Source organism: Pseudorca crassidens, chromosome 17 (assembly GCF_039906515.1).
Source record: "Pseudorca crassidens isolate mPseCra1 chromosome 17, mPseCra1.hap1, whole genome shotgun sequence".
Taxonomy (NCBI): Eukaryota; Metazoa; Chordata; class Mammalia; order Artiodactyla; family Delphinidae; genus Pseudorca; species Pseudorca crassidens.
In genome coordinates this window covers 29,717,497-29,734,363 of record NC_090312.1, presented here as the reverse complement: position 1 = coordinate 29,734,363, position 16,867 = coordinate 29,717,497, and positions in this window count along the sequence as shown.

Genomic DNA, 16,867 nt, shown 5'->3' with positions numbered 1-16,867 from the left:
TAATCAGGGAAGTAGTATAGCCTGGTAAGTTGGTTAAGCATTCTCTATCTGAAGTCAGACCTCCTGGATTTAAAGTCTACCTCAGCCATGTTTATGCCTGGTGACCTTGGAAAATCTTTTAGCCTCTTAACTCTAATTTCTTTATCTCCAAAATGATACCTACCTCATAGGGTTTTTTGTGGATAAAATCAGATAATGAAAGTAAAGAACTTAACACATTTATTGGAACGTTAAGTGCTCAACAAATTAGGGTTTTTGTTTGGGGCACTGTTGGGTCCATATCAGAAAGCTAATCTAGTGAGATACAATTTTCTTTGAATTAAATATAGTAGCAGTGGGATCCTTAGGGAACCAGAGAACTAAGAACATGGAAGAGCATACCCTAGCCAGCACTTTGGGCTGAAAGAGTAGTGGCAATAAGTTATAGTGTCTAAGAAAACCAGCAAATCAAACAATGTGTAGATACCTTGAATTCTCAATAGAGTGATGAGACATTGTCTGTCAGCCCAGCAAAACCCCTTTGTCTATGACACTGAGTACTGTTACAGGAAGAATTGTGTCCCCTCAGTACCTCAGAATGTGACTTTATTTGGAGATAGGGTCTTTACAGAAGTAATCAAGTTAATATGATGTCATTAGTGTGGGCCCTTCTCCAATATGACTGGTATCCTTATAGAAAGGGGAAATTTGGACATAGAGATATGAATAGAGGGAGAATGCCATTTGGAGAGTCATAGGGAGAAGACAGCCATCTATAAGCCAAGGAGAGAGGCCTGGAGCAGATCTTTCCCTTACAGCCCTCACAAGTAACCAGTCCTGCTGATGCCTTGGATTTTGGAACGTGAGACAATAAATTTTCTGTTATTTAAGCCTCCCTGTTTGTGGTATTTTTTATGGCAGTCCTAGAGAACTAGCATGGATACTTAATAAAAATGTCCCAAAGTGGAGTTGGTGAGGATATTAGAGGTACAGGTAGTGGCATATGAAAAAAGCTAGGCCTCCTAGGTTACAAAGCCATGGTAAGAAAGGCACCTTAAGGGAGTTGCCAGTTTGGATATGGTTTAATCCTGTTAAATCAGTTGGGAAAAATAGGGTGCTGGGACCTTCCCCACCTTTAGTTTTCCAAAAGTTTTTAGACCACAGTGGGAATAACCCTCCCATTTGCTTTCTACTTAGTGTTAAAAGCATGCTCAAAGAACTCAGCGCATTTAGGTAGGGACTTGTATTTGGTTTGAGACCACTGGGAAAGGGAAGGTATGAACCTTACTTCTTAACTCCTCCACTTTTATAAATCAAACTCAGATGATAGGAAACATCAAATAGAAATATTTCTACTTTTGTTTTGAGTGATACAGGCTACTGGAGTTATAGATAGTTGTATGAAATTAATTAGTAGCATTCATCTAGTCTTTTTTTTTTTTTTTTTTTGCGGTACGCGGGCCTTTCACTGTTGTGGCCTCTCCCGCTGCGGAGCACAGGCTCCGGACGCGCTGGCTCAGCGGCCATGACTCACGGGCCCAGCCGCTCCGCGGCATGTGGGATCTTCCCGGACCAGGGCACGAACCCATGTCCCCTGCATCGGCAGGCTGACTCTCAACCAGTGTGCCACCAGGGAAGCCCTCATCTAGTCTTTTGTCAGACATTTATTGAGCACTTACTATATGCTGGGCTCCACTGACATTAGGGCTTCAATGGCAGATAACACTTGGTTCCTGTCCTCAGGGGACTTACAGTCTAGAGAGGAGTGCAGTTGAGTAAACAGAAGGCTGCAGCAGACTGTGACTGAGTAACTCAGGGATGCTATGAGAGCACATAGGAAGGGCATTATCCCAGCCTGGAGGTGATTAGGGAGTCTAGGAAAAGTTTCCAGGAATAGAAGATGCTCAAACCAAGTCTAATAAGCCCTCCTCACTAGATGAATAGAGGTGGAGCAAAAAGAGAGACAGTCCAGAGAGTGGGCATAATGAAGGCTGTGTCATAGGGGATTGAGAGAACATGGCATATCTACCATAAGTGCAAATGATTTTTTTCAAGAAGGGGTTAGGTGCAGAGGGAAGGGGGAAGGATGGGCAGTTACCAGAGCGTTGGGTAGGAGAGAGGAACGTTTATCCTTAAGAAAGAAGAGGCGCAGTAGCCACATGAAGTGGAAAATGACCTAATTTGAAAGTTAGAGTTCATTCACCCATTCATTAAGTATTTATCAAAGTTCTAAATGTGTTAGTATTAAGGGATAGAATAGTCATTTTGACCTCATGGAAAAGACCTATGTTTGCCTCTTGGCCATGTCATTTCCTTTTTGCATGGGTTCTGAACAAGTCACCAAACTAGATTGAGAGACTCTGTACTTAATTCCCTTGTTGGCAAAGTGAGAGAGCTGGACCAAGGTTGTTCTTAGTTCCAAAATGATTCTGCCATGAACAGTAAGAAGAACGTGTTCTCATAGTTGACATGGGTAGGATTGGTTCATTTCCCCACCATCCCTGAGCCCGAGTATACTGACTTAGTAATTCCATATTGGGAAGCAGATTGTTCAAATAACAGTCCCATTAGGCAGCAATCCCCTTCTCCCAGAGTAATAAAAGTCACACGTTTATGACTTGTATGAAATAAAAACTGTGAGCTTTTGCTGTTTCTCTGAAAAATCTGTTGTGTCTCCGTGGAAACTGGTTTTTTATCACTCAGAGGGTTACTGTAATAACCATAGACTTTTTTTTATACTCGTTCTTTCTCCAAGAAACAATGGGATTTTTACATCTTAGTTCATGAGCAATTATGACTCCATTGTGAAAATATTAAGTGTTGAGAGGAGAGAAACATGGCTGGTCCTGGAGAAATAGCTCAAGCAAGTAGAATATGTGCTGGTAGCCCTTTCCCTCCCTGACCGTGCTAAGTACCCCTCCATTATTCCTCTACGCTCATCTCAACCTGTCTTCTCATTTAGATTAGTAACTAATGAATGACTGACGCTTATCAGCCACTAATTATGTGCTTAAGAAAATGATCTCTTGTATTCCTTGTAATCATCCATGAAGAAGGCAGCACTATCCCCTTTTCACAGGTAAGGAAACTGAGACTCAGATACAACTTTCCCAAGATTATATAACTATTAAGCGCTAGAGCTGGGATTGGAACCCAGGTCTGGTTTCCCACTGGTTCTTATTCTTTTTCATTCTCTCTCTCTCTTTCCCCCACCACCTTTTCTCCTGCACTCCCTCCCTCTGGAATAGTTAGCTGGTCCTCAATGAGCATGCTTGTTGTAGGTGTCAGTTTGGTAGTTGTTGTATCAATACTGCTTTCTTTTTTTTTTTTTTTTTTTTTTTTTGCGGTACACGGGCCTCTCACTGCTGTGGCGTCTCCCGTTGCGGAGCACAGGCTCCGGACGTGCAGGCTCAGCGGCCACGGCCCATGGGCCCAGCTGCTCCGCGGCATGTGGGATCCTCCCAGACCGGGGCACGAGCCCATGTCCTCTGAATCGGCAGGCGGACTCCCAACCACTGCGCCACCAGGGAAGCCCCTCAATACTGCTTTCTAAACAATAGTTCATGCTCTCTCATGGAGCATGGGCACGCTCCTTACCCTGCTTCAGTGTTTACCACAGTCACATGTAAGTTTGGGGGAACCAAACCTCTTTTTTCTTCTGCCATAACCTTAGGCATAAACCTTCCAACATGTGAATTTTTGAAGCAATTAAACATTATTTAGATTGAGTGAGTGAGTGGTATTTTATTTTATTTGGTTTTAATAGGAGGATTACTTTGCATAAATCTTGAAGACAAGTATCTTTCTTTATGGGAAGTGACTATAAGCCAAAGGGAGAAAAAGAATTTACCAAGTAGAAGATGACGAAAAAACAGTGATAAGTTGAGGCTCCTCATTGACATTTCATGTGGCCTTTGAGAGAAAAGGAAGTGTGTGGGCACAGAACACAGCAGTCAGCCAGGAGAATTTTCATGGCCATATGACTTAACATTCTGGTGGAGGAATCAGAACAGAAACAAAATAACTGGAGAGACCACAAGAATAAGCTCTCCTCCCTGCCCCCACTCCGAACAAAATAGTATTTAACAAATGACAGCTGATGAAACAAGCCTAAAAACAAGAGAAAATCATGTTTTGGCGCTTGTAGAATGAGTTGCTTAGCGTGCTCTAGCATCAGTTAGCTATGTTCAGCCAAATATTATTCTTATTTTCCACTTATAACTTGTCCCTCCCGTCTCTCAATATTGTACATTAGCCTAAAATCCATTAACTGTTTTGGAAAGAAGCAGCTGTCTTGTGGGTTTGTTGTAACTTTTGAAGATGTTCTGCAGGATAAGGCTACCCACACCAGCTGAAAGAATATTCAGCTTCACCAAACCTGTTCCTTTTTTATGGTCAGCCATTCTGTTTTCCTCCTTTATTTTGGCAATACGGCGATTTTCAGGGGATTCTCCATTCTAAGAAAACCAGGGCCGCTGCTCTTCTTAAAGCATACAGGGAGAGAATTTCTCTCAACTTGACATTGCAGCTGACCTGGGCACCTAGCTCAAGCCCTAGAATCTTGGTGATGTCAGTGGGTCTGCATAGTATATTCACAGTATATTCATAGCACCAAGGGTCCCCAGGATTAACTAGCCTTAGAGTCTGAGCAGTAGAGGTGATCTGGGAGTTCTGCCTGCCCCGAAGTATGTCTTTTCACTCTGGCCTGAGGGGATGTCAGAAGATTCTCTTCCTTCTTATTCTCAGTCACCATTGTAGCTGGTCTTTTGTACATATTCATCTTTACCTTCAGCCCTGATTCTATAGGCTTGCAGTCCTGTATTGCCAACCCCTGTTATGTCACTTCACAGCTGCAAAGATATCATGGCCAAACCAAGTCCTTCACCTTTCCCACTCAACTGGCTGGCCTCTTGCTGAATCTCTCCCATGTCTGTTTTTTTAAAAAAGAGTAATCTTTGATTTCTCCTTCAAATTCCTCTCCCTCTCTCTCTTCTCAATATCAACTGCATTGAAAAAAAAGACAAAATTTATTGCTTCACCCTCCACAGTATATCTCATATCAGGTTTTTGTTTGTTTGTTTTGCCACTGATGCTCTCCTAGCCTTTACACCCAAGAAACTGTAATCATGTCCTAGTTAATACAGCTCTAGTCTGTAGTCTTTTTTTCCCTCCGATCTTTTCTGCTTATCATATAGTTACACTTTTCTCAAGACAGTGTTGTCCTTGGGTGTATCCTCTGTTCAGAAGCCTGAAGCAGGATCCAGGATCCCCCGAATTGGCCCTAAATGCTTTGCTAATTTTTAAGACGCTGTAGAAACTTCTCCAAATTTACCAAAACCTCATTTCCCACTACTCCCTTAAGCACATCTCTATATTAAAGACAGTTCTCATTCACCTCACCAGCACTGGGTTTATTTTTAACTTTCATATCTCTCCTTACTTAGAAGGTTTTTAAAAATACTTTCTGTTTGTACAAGTCCTACTCATTAAAATTCAAATCTCTTCTTCATGAAGGTTTTTTTGGCCACTCTGGCCTGCAACCTTGACTGATTTTTTACTTCTCTGAATTTCTGTTAGTCTCCCTCTTCTGACTGAATATTGTCTTGTTATTTTTCTTGAATACTTTAATAATAATTAGCCTTCTATTTATAATTAAAGTATAAACTCATCAAGGATTAGAGGCTAATTTTTGTGATGTCCGTCCCTCACTCCTTGATAAAAGATAAAATTTTCTACCATTCCTACTTAAATAGCTGTTTGAAATCTGTGGAGTCCTTTCATTAAGCCAGAAAGCCTACCAGAATTTAATTAATTTGTATTTTCAATCAGAGAACATAGCTGCCAACCACACTCTGTAGCGTTGCAAGGTCATCCTGGAAAAGGCCTTGGTACATATTTGAGTGAGCAAATATATATGTCAGATAGAGCACTCCAGTGACAAAACCTTGCAAGGAGAGCTTCTGTTTTATTCATCACATCTTCTGTCAGCATGAAGAACTTTTAATGGGAGTGGGTTCGCCTGCATGAAGAGCCCAGAGAGTTGTATGGGAGAGAAGCAACTTATTTCCCTCAGCTCCCACTCCCTGAGATTCAGAAGCAGGGAGCCTTGCTTATTTGAGGTGGGCCTGACCCAACGGTGGTCCTGACCCAACGCCACTGCTGAGAGAGGGCAACAAGAGCCGTTAAGTAAAGTTAACACAAGTTCAAAGAAAGATGACACTTAGAAGGAGGAAAAGAGTGAGCACTGTTTTCTGTGTCTGAGGCAGCAAACACTGGAATCAGCTTTAATTGAGCACTTCTTGGGGATGACCTATCTGGGGGAACAAAAGACCCAAAAGATCTGAAGACCAAGGCTGTAACACTTGGGAGTCAGGCCTACACTGAGGCCCAGCATAATACTTCTGTAAAGAAACCCTGAAGACAGCAGTGGGCAGCATCTATATCAGGGATTTTATTCCCCATTACATCTCTGGGTAAAATGGTTGGAAACCTCTTTGCCTAGGACCAACACTGCCCGAATTTCACTCAGGCCTCATGCCTGATACAGTATATCCTATGGAAGTGATTGAGTGAGAGAAGTGAAACTGCTTTGATCTTGGGAGCCCCAGCCCTCTTTAATGACTATTCCACTGAGGAGTGGATCTGCCCTTTCTCAAAGAATGGAAATGAAAGCAAAAGAAAATTTGTCTAAGCTTCTGTGCTTTGGCCATGACCAAAGTCAAACCCAGCTTCTACTCAGTAGCTCTCCACCACAGTAAATACTTTTCTTTCCTGGCTACTATTAAGCACAAGAGCTTCCTTGGAATGAATATTTGGAGAGGGTTAAGGCCTTGAAGAAATAAAGACCAAACCTCTTGCTACTCCTGACAAGTGAAAGTTCAAGCATAATTATATTTTAGCATTTGATTGAGGCATATTCTTCATTCTACATGCATGCCGAGTGTAAAGAGGGTTCCATATTATTTTAATCTTTACAATAAACTTGTAAATTAGAAAGGCCAAATATTACTTTCCCCGTTTGCAATGTCAGCCCTTTGTAGCTGGTAGTCAAGAAATGCTTATTGATTGTATAATCTAAAATATCTAATCTCCTTAACCAGGAGTGGTAGGCAAAATAATGGCCCTTGGAAATATCTACTTCCTAATCCTTGGAAACTGTGAATGTGTTATTTTACATTTCAAAGAGACTTTGCAGATGTGATTAAATATCTTGAGATGGGGAGATTATCCTGGATTATCTGGTTGAGCACAATATAATCACAAAGATCCTTATAAGAGGAAGGTCAGAGTCAGAGAGGAGATGTGATCACAGAAGCAGATGGAGAGAGAGGAAAAGAGAAAGGGAGAGAAAGAAAGAGAGAGAGAGAGAGAGAGATTTGAAAATCCTATGCTAGTGGCTTTGAAAATGGAAGAAGGGGCCATGAGCCAAGGAATGCAGGTGGTATCTAGAAGCTGAGTGAAGGCAAGGAAACATTCTCTTCTAAGCCTCCAGAAGGAAGGCAGTCCTGCCGACACCTTCATTTTAGGACTTCAGACATCCAGAATTGTAAGATAATACATTTATGTTGTTTTAAACATTTGTCATCATTTGTTAAGACAAATTAGTTTAGCAACAAAACTGATAAAGTAATCTATTTTACTGCCTGTGTATTTCTTGATGGAAAGCAAAGTTTGTAAAATAATTAATGGGAAGGGAATTATTTGGTGTTCACTTAACCTGAGCGGATCATTGTATTCCTAGTGTCCATGTATCACCAACTTCTCTCTTTGCAGACACATTCAGCTAATGCAGCCTAACTGAATATACTTCTGTGTGCACATGTCTGCACATTTCCTGCTTAGTCATGGAAATAGAACTGTGGGTAGGGCCAGTGCATGTTCTGAAGTTCAGTGAAAACTTTTGCTTCCTTAAAGCTTTTTCAAAGTCCAGTAATATCATGTCATTTCATAATTTTTAATTAAAAGTGAGAATATGCTTTTATGACCGAATGGAGAACTCTGCTCAGAAACCTCTACATACTTTTCAACTTCCAGGGGTTCAAGTTCAGAGTTTTCAGGGTTGTCTGTTGAACTTCATTGGAGAGAAATAACCTTCACTCTAATTTTTTTTTACTAAGAGCCTATTTCATTGTTAATAAGATTCTAGGAAAACTCATGTTCTTCATACTGTTTTCCTCATTGTTTGTTTTGCAGTTTTTTAAGAGGTTCAAACTAAATCAACCCTGATATAAGTAATAAACTTTCAGTAACTTGGTGAAGTTTCCAAAGTTTCTACCATTAAAAAAATTTCTCAAGAAATAAGCAGTCTTGAATTCAGACATTGCTGTAATTCCATAACATGTTATATTCAACTATACCAGGTAGGAAGTTTTAAATGTTATGTGTAGCCTCTTACCACTCATAATTGCTAACAATTATTAGGCACTTACTTAATGTAAGTGTCATGTCAGGCTCTAAACTAAGTATTTTACATTTATTGGCATGTGTGATTCTCAAAACAGCTCTGTGATATAGTGTGGTGGGTTGATTGTATTAATAGGTACATTTTTTTCACATATCCCTTCTCTTAGTCCATTTGGGCTGCTAACAAAATGCCACAGACTGAGTAGGTTATAAACAACAGAAATTTATTTCTCATAGTTCTATAGATTGGAAGTCCAAGATCAAGGCTCTGGCAGACATGGTCACATTGTCTGCTGAGGGCTCTCTTCCTGATTCATAGCTGGTGCTTTCTCTCTGTCTTCTCATGTGGTGGAAGGGACCCTGGACCCTCATTTATAAGGCACTAATCCCATTCATGAGGGTTTCCAAAGGCCCTACCTTAATACCATCATCTTTGGGTATGAATTTTTTGGGGGGACATATTCCTAACCAGAGCATCCCTGAATCCATACCCTTTAATGATTTCTTTCAACACTGACTCAGGGTTTGACCATGTGACTTGCTCTGGTCCAACTAGGCTAAGGCAAACTTGCCGCAAACAAAGACTTGAAAAGATGCTTGCACGTTACTCTTCTGTCTCTTGGACTTCTGCCACCACCAGTGAACAGGCTGGCCTAGCTTTCTGGAGAGAAAAGCGATATATTGGAGAAGAGCCAAGATATCCCAAGCAAAGCCTTCCTAACCTATCCAGCCCCAGCCAGGTGATTGTAGAAGCCTGAGTGAGCCTAGTTAAGGTTAGCACAGCACAGCACAGCCCAAATATTGAGCAATAATAAGTGCTGATTGGTTTAAGCTACAAGTTTTGAGGTGGTTGGCTATTTATCAATAGCTAATTATTGATACATGTAGATACTAATATGCTCATTTTATGTATGGTTAAACTGAATTCTAGAAGGATTGAGTAACTTGCTCAAGACTGATTATAAAGCCCATATACAATCAAACCACAATTTGTAAAACTGTGAAGTGAATTCTTCAGCCTAAAAATAGTTAGACTAATTCTTTTACACACACACATACACACACAGATGGTGTTTCCATTCTTACAGGACAGAAACAAGCATTATGAAATAGATGTGATATAATGGGGCAGTAGATGATCATTGTTTATCTTTTAATTTCACATAGATGACACTTTTGACATTCTGGGAGGGATAAGTTTCCTATTGTATGGGACTTCTTTGGGCTGCAACATGTTTATGGACCCTGCCCCTATAATGTTACTAATGCCCCTTCCGCTCTGCTCCAGTAACAATGACCACTAAAAATGACCTCATAGTAATTCTGACTACTAATTTTGGCATATATCCATTACCCCAAATTTCTAACCCTCCCTAGATGGGGAAAAGGGCTGGGAAAATTGGTTCTAGTTGAGAACCACTGTTGGAATTTACAAAACACTAGATTTAATACTAAATATATGTGTTTTTTGGTGTAGATGTACTAATTTTAAGAAATAATTTAGTCATTAAGGATAAATAAGTTATTATAAGACAAACATCCTTGACATCACACTTAGGTAAAGAAGAAGTATTTTGTCAGTCTTTGCAGACATCCCTCCTATGTTCTTTGTCTCAACTGCAACCCCTTCTATCCCCTCAAAAGTAACTACTTTCCTGGATTTTATAATAATCACTTCTTAAATTTATCTTTTTTTGTAGTTTCATCACCCAGATGTGTGTCCCTAGTCACTATTGTCCTGTTTTGACCATACTTTTTTTCTAAATATACCTTGTCAGTCTCTTTTAATCTAAACGTATCTTCTCCATCACTTTCTTTTTCTTATAATTTATTTGTTGAAGAACCTTGGATCTTTAATTATTTCAGCCCTGAGGCAGTAAATATGTGAGATGAACACACTTTTTGTTTGGAAAAAAAACTATGGTAATATCATTTATATAATCAACCTTTGTACAGTTTATTCAGTCTGTCAGTACTGTGCATTGGTTCAGAAACATATTGTCATTTCGGCACAGTTGTGTCTTGAGATAATGACCCCACTGCTTTCTTCAATTAGCATCATGGCCAAGGAAAATACTGTGTTAAACAGTGAGGTTAATAATTATTTCTCAAACAATAGGCCTTGACTGCTTCCACGGAAGCTATTAACAGTAGCTCTATTCCACCCATACCTGCTCAAGAATGGTATCATCACTTTAACCATTAATATAGTACTTTTTCAATCAAGAATGATGTAGAAATGCTTTTGCTTCAATACTTTCTCTCTGTCCAGTTGCTGTTGCATGACCTTCTCCTCCAAAATTAGGAAAAAATCAAAGCCTAGTCATTACATGGGACCATGATGCTACAGATTAGGATGCTTTTTTCTTAATTCTGTACTTCAAGTCAGGATGATTTTAGAATATCGGTTTACAGAATAATAGGGAAGGTATGAAGCTTTCTGATTATAATAGCAATGCATATTCATTATAGAAGACCGGGAGAAAACACAAAGTACAAAGAAAAATAGTAAAAATTAGAGAATGATGTCTTATTGACAGAGTCCACTCTCCTAATTTTTATTTTAAGGCTATTTGTTTAATTGTCATTTTCAGGGATAACATGCTACTGCCACTGTCCAAATACTGTTCTGTTAGTCCTGTGTCAATACTGCTGCCAGTCTGAACTGGTGTGTTTTCCTCTCTCCTGCTCTCCTGTATTTCAGCTGCCACTGTACTCAAGGTTGATGACTGTGAGGGCTCATCCATTATGTGAACTCATCCACAATTTGGTTTTGTTCATAATCCTGCCTGGGACTTGTCTTCTGTCCTCCTCTGTGTATCCCTCCCTGAGATCTTTGGACTACAGTGAGCATTTCTGCAAAGTGAGCAGTCTTGTGTGACAGGTGGTTCCTTGGGCCCACCAGGCTGGATGGTCCATTAGGGTGTAAAATAGCACAAAACCAATTAATCTGCAGCCCAGGCCAGTAGTCTTCTTTGCACGCCTTCTCTTTTACTTCTAGTTGGGGAAGATCTGATCATTAAGGGATTTCACAAACTTCGCTTCATCTTTAGTTTCCATGGGACCTCTTAGCTTCCTAGGTCTTTGACAGAGAATTCAGCTGCTCTCAGGGAATACTGTTATGATATGATATGTTATGAGGATAATGAATAGTTTGTACTTGACACTGCAGCTGGCACAGTGAAAACTCAAACTCAATGAACGTTAGCAAATACAATTAGGAGTAGAAATTTTAAGTTGGAAGATCCATGTATCATCCAAGTGACTGTGTTCACTATACAGTTGGAAATAAATGAACAGATTTTTAAAGATATAAAAGTGTTTAACTAGCTGAGTGACACATTACCTACTCTTCTTTAATGGTTTGAACGTTCCTAGTGAGCCACTGCCAAGGGTGGGGAAACTCTGTGACCTCATCATTTCAATTATAACTTGAGGGAAGGATGATTCATTGAAATATTAATTTGTATAGATACATTTATTCCCTCCTGCCTTTTTGAGGAAAGAGGTTGACCTTTAGCAATTTCTTGCCACATGGATTTTTTTCAAAGTGTAAGGAAGAAGTTCTTCAAATTCAGGAGCCTTTTATAAACACCTATACTCAATTTTAAAGAGTTCATGCTAGGTGTCCTTGAAAGAGGTGGGGGGAAAAAGATGTTCCTTTAAGACCTAGAAGAAAAGAGATAGTTTGGTTACGCTGGAGAAATCTGAAGCCTATGATTAGAGGTGTGTGATCAGAGAGGAAACTTGCCCATTGTATAACCATGTCCTGGAGATATGGCAAATCTACAAAACTGAAGCACCAGGAAAGAATCATCCTGGTATGGGGCCTCCCAACCTTGCTCATTATTCTCATACCCTCACATGTGCCATAGAAGCAGCAGAGCGATCAGACTTACGGGAAGCTTTGGAAATGGAATAGAGAGATTCTGAGTAATGACTAAAGGACTCCCATCACTTCCACCCCCAATAATCTGGTACTGTGTAAGACTTTGGTCCTCTAACAACCCGGGAGGAGGGAAGTACCATAATAACAGAATGGATCTCTTGACAGCTAAACACAAGAGAGGCTTAAACAAGGATTTAAATAAAAATAATGACAATGAATAAATGATATTCCTTACACATCTGAGTTTGTGGGCTCAGATTTATACTTGCCTCTTTTGGTTAATATGACAATTGTAAAATTATTTTAAGAGAAATTGTGAAACCAGAAAACCACCACTTTATATACATTTTCCATGAGTTTTCAGGGAAAAGGTTAATAAAAAACTTCATACTTAACATAATCTCAAGAAATATTTGTTAGGTTGAAATGACGCTATTAGGATGTTTCTAAATCATCCAAGTGTATCCATGCTAAATATTCAGTTTAGGATGAGGGACATAGTTCCTCTACTATATGGTTAGTGCTGTGGTTAGGAAAATAGGTTCCGGAATCACCTGCTTAGATTTAGGTATACCATATGATAATTATATGACCTTGGACAGGTTAGCTAAATGTTCTGCTCTGAGTTTTGCATTTGAAAAATAAGTATAATAATAAACCTCTCATGGTTGTTATGGAGATTAAATGAACTAAGTCTTTGGGTTTTTAAATATAAGAATTCAACATTAATGATAATTTATTGGCTGTATCAGTTTGCATGGGTTGTATTTCACGAATGAGTTTCAAATAAACATGAATGTGCCTTTTAGGGTATAGTCTCTTTGGAGACTTAGTATTAAGAAACTCAAAAAGCCTAGAGTTCATTGTTACTGTTGTTACACTGTTATCTATTTTAAGGCATGGTTAACTGAGCTTTTGTAAAATATTCAGTGGATTAACAATGACAGTTTTAACATTGGGATAGAAACGCTTTCAAGATATTTAAACATTAACTTGATTGTCTTTGGACTTCAATGTTGTTTTTATTCATTTTTGTCCTTCATAACTCAGGTTATAAAAATATTCATTACCTGAGATAAAAAAATACAGGGCACCCACACATATTCCAGGTGTGGCCCATTGTAACATTGCATTGGAGAATAACGTAGGGATGGGTTCTTCTCGGTTATTTCATCATATTAAACATCTGTACATTTTACTTTAACTTATATTACAGCTGGCACTCTTGGTTACAGTCCTACAGAATATCTTTTCCCCCAGACAAGCTCTGTTTCTTGTAACCCACCATCTTCCTTTTGATTTCCTAATTCCACTGGCAATTCGGAGCAGCCTGCTTATTCATGTTGTACCTGCAGCTCTGGAATCTTAGCCCTTGAGTCATGTAATTTCGGAAATCTTTGCTTTCTGCCTTATGTATTAACAGCAATCAGGCAGCCCCTTAAGACCTTTCTGGAAATATTCCAAAATACCTCGGTTTTTATTTTGTATTTAGTTTGAAGGAATTCCAGTTAGGTTAGCCTTGGGTTCCTAATTTTGACTGGCCATCCAACTGAAGACAGCTTCAGAGATCTCTTATTTGGCAAATCAGTACCCTTGGTGAGAATCTGTGGATTTCCTAAATGTCACACAATCAATTTGTGATACCAAGCTTTGAAAATCATAATTTAACTTTTTATTCCAAGGGAAACTTTTTCTGCAACCAATATTTAGTACTACTAATTCCTTTCTTTCCTATTTAGTTTATCAATGAAAGTCTGGATTCCATAGTAGAAAAAAAAATAAAGGATTAAAGATTCATTAAATATAAATACATTTTAAGGAAACAGTAGTAGTATTTGAAGGCTGGAGTTCATAGATTATTTGTTCATACATTTTTCAATAAATTCTTATTAACCTACTTCATGCATTACTAAGTACATTACTAAGTCATGTACATTAGTACTAAGTCAGATACATTACTAAGTCACTGGGAAAGCAAGAGCTACTAAGACCCATTTGCTGTCTTCAAGGAGTTTACAGTCTAGGTTGAAGGGCAGAAAAATAAATGGGTAATTTCAATACAGTGTGTTAAGTGCTATATCAGGGGTAAGTATTGTGTATGATGAGAGCACAAAGAGAAGGCCTCCTGGAGGAGGTTATATCTCAGCTATGATAACAAGGAGGAGAATAATTTATCCAGGAAGAGAGGAAAGCATTTTGAGCATTCTAGGCAGAGGAAACAACTGTACAAAGATTTGGATTTTTCTGACTAGTGATGGACTTGTCTTAGAAGGTCTCTCTCACATATTATGCTAGTTTTGGTAGATTGTAACAATTGCCACAAATTCTTCCCCTTTTTGCATCCAAGTCTTTTGAATGTGACGTTACAGGTCCCCCCAATAAAGAGTTGGAGTATATTTCTCTACCTTTTGAATCTGGGTAGGCCGTGTGACTTGCTTTGGCCAAAGGGACATAAGCAAATGTGATACTAGCAGAGACCTGACAAGTGCTTGTATGTAGGAGCCTGACCTCTTGCTGAGCTAGAGCCCTGAGCCATCATGTATTATGAGCCTGAGCTATCCTGCAGGGGGGGAAGAGAACCAAGGCATCCTGACTGACAGGCTGACAACTGCCAGAAATGTGAGGAAAGCCATCTGTGGGAAGCAAAATAAGCCCCCTCCCCACAAAGATATCCACATCCTAATCCCCAGAACCTACGGGACATGTTACTTTACAAGGCAAAAGAGACTTTGAAGATGTGATTAAATTAAGGATTTTGAAGTGAAGAGATTATCCTGAATTATCTCTGGTGGGCTCATTGTAATCACAAAGGTCCTTCTAGGAGAGAAACAGGAAGGTCAGAGCTAGGGAGGGGACTTGAGAATAGAACAAGGGTGAAAGTCAGAGAGAGACTGAAGATACTTTTCTGCTGGCCAAGTGAAAAGGAACGCAGGTGGCCTCCAGAGTCTAGAAAAGGCAAGGAAACAGATTCCCCTCTAAAGCCCAGAAGGAATACAGTCCTGCTGATACCTTGATTTTAGTCGTCAAAACTTCTGACTTCAGAACTACAAGAGAGTAAATTTGTTTTGTTTTAAGCTGCTAAGTTTGTGGCAATATTTAGAGCAGCAAAGGAAACTAATACACTGTGCTTGATTATCTAACTGCCAGCCAACTTACCAGCTGACCACAACTGCATGGCAGAGGCCAGCAGAGATCAGTCAAGCTGGTATTGACCAGAAGAACCACCAAGACTACCCACAGGATCATGAATGATAATAAACAGTTGTTGTTTTAAGTTAGTAAATTTTGGAGTGATATCTTACACAGGAACAGCTAACTGATACACTGGTCCATATATTCAAAATGAAAAAAATAAAGCAAAATATATTTATATTAAGTTACTTCAAAAGTTGTTTCTTGCTGTATACCTGAAACTAACACAACATTGTAAATCAACTATACTCCAATAAAAAAATTTTTTTAAAGTCATTTCTCTAACTCTCTTATGGACTTTTATGTGGGTTCTTTACATTGTCTGCAATTCTAAATGAGAATTTCATCCACTCTTTAATACAATACAAAATGATTATCCACTGCCTATATAGTACTAGGCTAGACTGTATGGTAGACATTTGAAACTTGTTTCTGCCCTCAAGGAGCACACAGTTCTTTTCCTAGAAGTCTCATCTTGAGCAGGTTGTTCAAGTCTGTAAATTTTAGTATCTGTATCTTCAAAAAAGGGATAACAATAATACTTGGCCTAGAGGGGTGTTTTGAGGATTAGATGAGAAAATGCTTGTAAAGCATTCAGCTTTGCATGACATACAGTAAGTATGCAATAAATGTCAGCCAAATCAGAAGATGAGGGAAAACTAAGTGGCAATAAAAAGAAAAGACAATATGAGAATACTACTTACTGCTTATATGTTCTGGAAACTTTATGTTTATTAATAGTTACTCTAACCCTGCGAGGTAGAGGTTGGTATTTGCATTTTCCAGATGACAAAATTAAGATTCAGAAGGTTAAGTATCTTGTTTAACATCATAAGCAGCCAGCAGCACCATGCCTCTAACCCCACACTTTTTTATTTTTAACATTTTTATTGGAGTACAATTTCTTTACAATGGTGTGTTACTTTCTGCTGTATAACAAAGTGAATCAGCTATACATATACATATATCTCCATATCCCCTCCCTGTTGCATCTCCCTCTCACCCTCCCTAGCCCACCCCTATCCCACCCCTCTTTGTGTGAACACAAAGGACTGAGCTGATCTCCCTGTGCTACGTGGCTGCTTCCCACTAGCTATCTAATTTACATTTGGTAGTGTATGTATGTCCATGCCACTCTCTCACTTCATCCCAGCTTCCCCTTCCCCTTCCCCGTGTCCTCAAGTCCATTCATTATGTAACCCCACACTATCTGATTCTAAAGCCCTTCATCATTTCGTGCCTGGTGGCCCACAGGTGGTTGTAACTAAATCAGCTGCAGCTAGGGTTATCTTTTTAAAAAGTGTATGATCCTGTCAGCTACTCTTACAGCTCCCCATTGCTTATAGAATCAAGTCCAAAATCCTTAACGTGATCCAAATTGCTTTTCACTATCTAACTTTCCCA